We start from the raw sequence: 8,521 nt of genomic DNA on the forward strand, positions 1-8,521 counted from the left end.
AAGATCCCGTTGCAATCCTAGATAACCTTCTTCACTGCCCACAACGCCACCAATCTTGGTGTCATCTGCAAACTTACTAACCATGCCTCCTAAATTCTCATCCAAATCATTAATATAAATAACAAATAACAGCAGACCCAGCACCGATCCCTGAGGCACACCGCTGGTCACAGGCCTCCAGTTTGAAAAACAACCCTCTACAACCACCCTCTGTCTTCTGCCGTCAATCCAATTTTGTATCCAATTGGCAACCTCACCTTGGATCCCGTGAGATCTAACCTTATGTAACAACCTACCATGCGGTACCTTGTCAAAGGCTTTGCTAAAGTCCATGTAGGCCACGTCTACTGCACAGCCCTCATCTATCTTCTTGGTTACCCCTTCAAAAAACTCAATCAAATTTGTGAGACATGATTTTCCTCTCACAAAACCATGCTGACTGTTCCTAATCAGTCCCTGCCTCTCCATATGCCTGTAGATCCTGTCTCTCAGAATACCCTCGAACAACTTACCCACTACAGATGTCAGGCTCACCGGTCTGTAGTTCCCAGGCTTTTCCCTGCCGCCCTTCTTAAACAAAGGCACAACATTTGCTACCCTCCAATCTTCAGGCACCTCACCTGTAGCGGTGGATGATTCAAATATCTCTGCTAGGGGACCCGCAATTTCCTCCCTAACCTCCCATAACGTCCTGGGATACATTTCATCAGGTCCCGGAGATTTATCGACCTTGATGCACGATAAGACTTCCAGCACCTCCCTCTCTGTAATATGTACACTCCTCAAGACATCACTACTTATTTCCCCAAGTTCCCTAACATCCATGTCTTTCTCAACCGTAAATACCGATGCGAAATAGTCATTTAGGATCTCGCCCATCTCTTGTGGTTCCGCACATAGATGACCTTGTTGATCCTTAAGTGGCCCTACTCTCTCCCTAGTTACTCTTTTGCCATTTACGTATTTGTAGAAGCTCTTTGGATTCTCCTTTGCCTTATCTGCCAAAGCAATCTCATATCCCCTTTTTGCCCTCCTGATTTCTCTCTTAACTCCACTCCGGCAATCTCTATACTCTTCAAGGGATCCACTTGATCCCAAGTGCCTATGCATGTCATATGCCTCCTTCTTCTTTCTGACTAGGGCCTCAATCTCCCGAGTCATGCAAGATTCCCTACTTCTACCAGCCTTGCCCTTCACTTTATAAGGAATGTGCTTACCCTGAACCCTGGTTAACACACTTTTGAAGGCCTCCCACTTACCAGACGTCCCTTTGCCTGCCAACAGACTCTCCCAATCAACTTCTGAAAGTTCCTGTCTAATACCATCAAAATTGGCCTTTCCCCAATTTAGAATTTTAACATCTGGGCCAGACCTATCATTCTCCATAGCTATCCTAAAACTAATGGAATTATGATCACTGATCCCAAAGTGATCCCTCACTAACACTTCTGTCACCTGCCCTTCCTTATTTCCCAAGAGGAGGTCAAGTTTTGCCCCCTCTCTAGTCGGGCCATCCACATACTGAATGAGAAATTCCTCCTGAATACACTCAACAAATTTCTCTCCATCCAAGCCCCTAATGCTATGGCTGTCCCAGTCAATGTTGGGAAAGTTAAAGTCCCCTACTATTACCACCCTATTTTCTTGCAGCTGTCTGTAATCTCCTTACATATTTGCTCCTCAATTTCCCGTTGACTATTTGGGGGTCTGTAGTACAATCCTATCAAAGTGATCTCTCCCTTCTTATTTTTCAGTTCTGCCCATATAGACTCAGTGGGCGAACCCTCGGATATATCCTCTCTCACTACTGCCGTGATGTTCTCCCTAATCAAGAACGCAACTCCTCCTCCTCTCTTACCTCCTGCTCTATCTTTCCTATAGCATCTGTACCCTGGAACATTGAGCTGCCAGTCCTGCCCCTCCCTTAGCCATGTTTCAGTAATAGCTATAACATCCCAGTCCCATGTGCCCATCCATGCCCTGAGTTCATCTGCCTTGCCCATCAGACTTCTTGCATTGAAATAAATGCAGTTTAATCTAGACTTCCCTTGGTCTTTGCCCTGCTTTCTCAGACCATCTGTCCGGTCATGTTTTGTACACTCTCCCTTACTGCCTTTTGTTTCTGTCACCACTTTACTTCCCACTGACTTCCTGTGACGATCCGGATTCTTTCCCCTCAGTCTGGTTCAGTAAAAACTGAAGTCGAACACATTTTCAAGTTCAATACAACTTTATTAGCAGGGTTCTTAGTCTGCAGCATTGATTTGGACTCCTGATAGAGCCCCTCTATGCTGGCAGAGCAAGAACAAGAAACATACAGAAATCCACACGTTTTTATACAAATCAATAGGGGTTGGAACATACTTAACGAGGGTCAACACCAATCATAAGCCGGGCATAGGTTGCCATGCGAGGTTACATTATTGCCGGCCAAACATAAATCGTCCATGTGCTGATCATGCTGCTGTTAGACATCAAAGGAGATACTTCCTCACCTTCCAACCTGGAATGTTCTTCCCTGTTCCTTCTGTTCCTTATCTCCTAACCTGGAATGTCTTTCAACTTTGGCTAAGCTCGTTACCTATATTGATCTGCCATAAACATGGAGACATTCAGACCAGTCCTTGAATCACATCAAAGACTCTACATCAATGCAATCCTGCTGACTACGCAAACATATGGCCCAGCAGGAGGCCAGGCCACCTGTACCAATCTCAGTTACTAACTAATTAACCCTTTCTAACCATTTTGCATTCTGCTTCTTTGCCACGTAGGCATTTTAATATTTTACCGAAAACTGACCACGTAGGGATTCTCACCTGCATTGGTTCCCATCCCCCTGCCACTTTAGTTTAAACCCTCCCCAACAGCACTAGCAAACACTCCCCCTAGGACATTGGTTCCAGTCCTGCCCAGATGCAGACCGTCCAATTTGTACTGGTCCCACCTCCCCCAGAACCGGTTCCAATGTCCCAGGAATTTGAATCCCTCCCTCTTGCACCATCTCTCAAGCCACGTATTCATCCTAGCTATCCTGTCATTCCTACTCTGACTAGCCCGTGGCACTGGTAGCAATCCTGAGATTACTACCTTTGAGGTCCTACTTTTTAGTTTAACTCCTAACTCCCTAAATTCAGCTTGTAGGACCTCATCCTGTTTTTTACCTATATCGTTGGTACCTATATGCACCACGACAACTGGCTGTTCACCCTCCCCTTCCAGAATGTTCTTCAGCCGCTCCGAGACATCCTGGAGTCTCGGTTGCGTCCGCAGAAACGCCTGTCTATTCCCCTTACAATCGAGTCCCCTATCACTATAGCTCTGCCACTCTTTTTCCTGCCCTCCTGTGCAGCAGAGCCAGCCACGGTGCCATGAACCTGGCCGCTGCCACCTTCCCCTGGTGAGCCATCACCCCCAACAGTATCCAAAACGGTATACCTGTTTGAGAGGGGGATGGCCACAGGGGACCCCTGCACTACCTGCCTGCACCTCTTACTCTGCCTGGTGGTCACCCATTCACTTCCTGCCTGTACTCCCTTTACCTGCGGTGTGACCAACTCGCTAAACGTGCTATCCACGAGTTTCTCTGCATCGCGGATGCTCCACAGTGAGTCCACCCGCAGTTCCAGCTCCGAGATACGATCGGTCAGTAGCTGCAGGTGGACACACTTCCTGCACACATGGTCGGCAGGGACACTGGTAGTGTCCATGACTTCCCACATCTTGCAGGAGGGGCATATCATGGGTGCGAGGTCTGCTGCCATGACTTGCCTTCGCTTAGTTACCCCTTTTAAATTACGTTGAAATTAGAAAATGTTAACTATACTAGGGACTTGGGTTCACTAAAAAACAAAACACTACCTGCTATAAAACCTGCAGACCTTCCCTTTCTTATTACTTTACTCACAGTAAAAGGGTGGTGAGTGTCTGGAACAAGCTGCCAGAGGCAGTAGTAGAGGCGGGTACAATTTTGTCTTTTAAAAAGCATTTGGACAGTTACATGGGTAAGATGGGTATAGAGGGATATGGGCCAAGTGCAGGCAATTGGGACTAGCTTAGTGGTATAAACTGGGCGACATGGACATGTTGGGCCGAAGGGCCTGTTTCCATGTTGTAACTTCTATGATACTCACCTGAACCTACTCACCAATCAGCTGCCTCCCCTGTGCCGCGTCACTTTCTGACTGGTGACGTCACCTCGAACTCTGCCGCTGGTCTCAGAGCAAGCCTCGGGTCATAAGAACATAAGAACATAAGAAATTGGAGCAGGAGTAGGCCAATCGGCCCCTCGAGCCTGCTCCGCCATTCAATAAGATCATGGCTGATCTGATCCCAACCACAAATCTAAAGAACACAAGAAGTAGGAGCAGGACCCGGCCACACAGCCCCTGGGCCCTCTCCGCCACCCACAGGGCATTGACCGATCCGAACTCAGCTTCATGTCCAATTTCCTGCCCGCTCCCCATAACCCCTAATTCCCTTTACTTCTAGAAAACTGTCTATTTCTGTTTTAAATTTATTTAATGATGTAGCTTCCACAGCTTCCTGGGGCAGCAAATTCCACAGACCTACCACCCTCTGAGTGAAGAAGTTTCTCCTCATCTCAGTTTTGAAAGAGCAGCCCCTTATTCTAAGATTATGCCCCCTCGTTCTAGTTTCACCCATCTTTGGGAACATCCTTACTGCATCCACCCGATCAAGCCCCTTCACAATCTTATATGTTTCAATAAGATCGCCTCTCATTCTTCTGAACTCCAATGAGTAGAGTCCCAATCTACTCAACCTCTCCTCATATGTCCGCCCCCTCATCCCCGGGATTAACTGAGTGAACCTTCTTTGTACTGCCTCGAGAGCAAGTATGTCTTTTCTTAAGTATGGAGACCAAAACTGTATGCAGTATTCCAGGTGCGGTCTCACCAATACCTTATATAACTGCAGCCATACCTCCCTGTTTTTATATTCTATCCCCCTAGCAATAAAAGCCAACATTCCGTTGGCTTTCTTGATCACCTGCTGCACCTGCATACCAACTTTTTGATTTTCTTGCACTAGGACCCCCAGATCCCTTTGTACTGCAGTACTTTCCAGTCTCTCGCCATTAAGAAAATAACTTGCTCTCTGATTTTTCCTGCCAAAGTGCATAACCTCACATTTTCCAATATTATATTGCATCTGCCAAATCTCCGCCCACTCACCCAGCCTGTCTATATCCCCCTGCAGGTTTTTTATGTCCTCCTCGCTGCTCTTTATATCCCCGCTCTCCGGTCTCTCGCCTCTGGTTCCGCCCAGGTCCGCCGCCGCTCAGGTCTCGGGCCTCGGGTTGCTGCTCTTTATATCCCCGCTCTCCGGTCTCTCACCCCTGGTTCCGCCCAGGTCCGCCGCCGCTCAGGTCTCGGGCCTCGGGTCGCTGCTCTTTATATCCCCGCTCTCCGGTCTCTCGCCTCTGGTTCTGCCCAGGTCCGCCGCCGCTCAGGTCTCGGGTCGCTGCTCTTTATATCCCCGCTCTCCGGTCTCTCGCCTCTGGTTCTGCCTAGGTCCGCCGCCGCTCAGGTCTCGGGTCGCTGCTCTTTATATCCCCGCTCTCCAGTCTCTCGCCTCTGGTTCCGCCCAGGTCCGCCGCCACTCAAGTCTCAGGCCTCGGGTCGCTGCTCCTTATATCCCCACTCTCCGGTCTCTCGCCTCTGGTTCCGCCCAGGTCTGCCGCCACTCAGGTCTCGGGCCTCGGGTCGCTGCTCTTTATATCCCCGCTCTCCGGTCTCTCGCCTCTGGTTCCGCCCAAGTCCGCCGCCGCTCAGGTCTCGGGCCTCGGGTCGCTGCTCTTTAAATCGGCTATAGGGCTGCTCAAGATGCGCTTCAGGTGCCTTGATCGTTCCGGGGGAGCGCTCCAATACACGCCACTCCGAGTGGGACGAATTATAGTTGTCTGCTGTGCCCTGCATAACATGGCACTACAGAGAGGGGTGCCGCTGGAGGAGGCCCCATGCACACCCGCCACCCACATTGAGGATGACAATGAGGAGGAGGAGGAGGAAGAGGAGGAGTACGAGCATGCTCGTCAGGCCAGGGAGGCACTCATATGCCAACGGTTCTCCTAACATCACACTGTGTGTTGCGTTCACATGTCATAACGTGCACAGACGAGAGTCCATACAGACTTCCTCCACAGAAGAGTGGTGCCTGTACATCTGCACCCACTGTATTATGCCCAATGGGTGGGACGGGGTGGTCGTCGTCATGATGAGGCGCACGGGAGGGACATATTGCACAAGCCGCAGAATTATGGACAAGAGGTGGCAGCATTGGTGAGAAAATGTGAGTTTATTTTGTGTTGCCATTCAAAGACTGGAAATAAAAAGATAACAAATAGACAAACACCCTGGTGCAATCCCTGTGTGCTCACGGAACTTTGGGTTTTCGTTTCCTGGTGCCCCTACGTGGTGCTACCCCTGTGGCTCCAGCAGAGGTGGTGGCAGGTTGCTCCTGTTCGTGCCCTGACCTGGTAGATGCTTTGGGCCGACGCCCCCTGGGTTTCGGTGCCCGTGAGGGCACCTCCACAGACTGCTCCTCCTGCACCTGTGCAGGGGCAGACTCGGCCACCTGGAGAGGATGGACTATTGCGGGCACTGGTTGAGAGGGGGGCAACGGGTGAGACGTGGGGGCGCCTTGAGTAGCGTCCACACTTCCATTTCCCCGTTCACCATCTTCCATCTCATGGCCAAGGCCCACATCGCCCCTTCCACCCTGCTGGACGGCAGTTTGGATGACGTGGGTGAGACCTTGCAAGGCCACCTCCAATGTATCTGTCAACCTGTTGATGGCGGCAGAATGTTGCTCACCCTGAATCCGAACAGCCGTTGTGAGGGCCTGGATGGACTCATTGGTGAGCTGTGCGTGATGCTCGAGGGAGGCTAGCCTGTCCTCCACCGCAGACGTTCCCACACCTACCCGTGACACTATCTCAGAGATGCCTTCACGTCCCTGCGACACTATCTCGGCGATACCCTCCTGCACCTGTGCCACCATTCCCCTCATGCAGGAGTTGGACTCCTCCATCCTCCGTGCGATTGTGGAGAGTGCGCGTGGCACCTCTCCCAGTACCTCGGCAATGTGCTGGTGCCCCTCGACGACTCTCCTTTTGACTGGTGGCCCCCTGGGTTCAGCATCTGGGTCCGGCTGAGCAAAGCCTGGAGAAGAGTGCTCCCACCGACGCGGACCCTCCGCGGCTGACCCTGCCACCAGGGTCTGCTCATGCTCACGTGTGCGCAGTGACTCACCATGTGCAAGCCCAACTAACTGAGGGGGGGACCCACCGAGGTGTGTGTATCTGCGCTGGTGGATGCAAGGCTCATGTGTGACGATGCACCCTCAGAGACGGGCATGTCCTCTGAGGAATCACCCTCAACGGAAACGTCGATCGCAGACGGCCCTGCAAGACAACAGAGGGCAATATCAGGCATGTGACCAAATGTGGCGGTGCGGCATATGCCATGTGATGCTAAGATCATTCGCGCTCATGAGTGCTGAGTGCCAGCTTTCCCTTACCGGCCGTTTCGCCAGAACCAGCCTCGTCATCCGCCACGGACAGGCAATGTAGCGTATGGCTGTTCTCCAACGCCTCGACCTCGGCGTCTGTCAGAGCCACTTCGTGTGGCGGGCCCCCTCCGGTGCGTGCCCTTTCGCGTGCGTTCTTGCACCTCTTCTCCTGTGAGGGCAAAACACAAAAACATTATTGAGTGATGATTGCAATGTGGGACGCTTCAAGCATTGGTGTGAGTGGGTTGAGCGTGTGGCAGATGGATGGGAGGATGCGTGTGCCACATGGCCATCCCATTGTATGGGCATTGGGGTGTGTGGTAGTGGTCGAGTGGGGACAGGGACGTTGGGTACGTGCAGGCACTGTGAAGATGATAGTTGGGTGGCTGTGAGGATTGGTGCGGGAGCGCTGTGCTGTCAGTGGAGATGGGGTTGTGAGGTGTTTGAGGTGATGTGGAAGACGGAGTGATGCAGAGTGCGTTAGTGTACTCACTTTCCCGGACCTGGTGAGGTCATTGAATCTCTTCCGGCACTAAATCCAAGTCCGGGTGGTGTTGCCCCTGCTTGTGACCTCCGACGCCACCTCCTCCCATGCCCTCTTGGTGGCGCTGCCAGGGCACCTCCTTCCATCGGTGGGGAACAGCGTCTCCCTACTCATACGGACCCCGTCCAGCAGCACCTGGAGGGCGTGGTCCGTGAATCAGGGAGCAGCCTTACCCCTGCGCTCCTCCATCCTGCATGGACTCTAGGTTGTGGCTGGAGGGGCTTTGGTGGACTGCCCCTTTAAATAGAGCTCCACCATCGCTCAGACGTCAATGCGCATGCGCAGGCCGCCGGCACGCAGCTGAGAAGCGGGGAACCCGTACCTGCCGGCTAATTGCCTCAATTATGCCACGATCGCGCGCGCAACGCACTCAATTCGGACGGCGCGTTTTTCACGAGCCCGACTGACCACCCGCTGAGAACCTGCACCCATGGTAAAATCGGG

This window comes from Heptranchias perlo, chromosome 7 (assembly GCF_035084215.1).
Source record: "Heptranchias perlo isolate sHepPer1 chromosome 7, sHepPer1.hap1, whole genome shotgun sequence".
Taxonomy (NCBI): Eukaryota; Metazoa; Chordata; class Chondrichthyes; order Hexanchiformes; family Hexanchidae; genus Heptranchias; species Heptranchias perlo.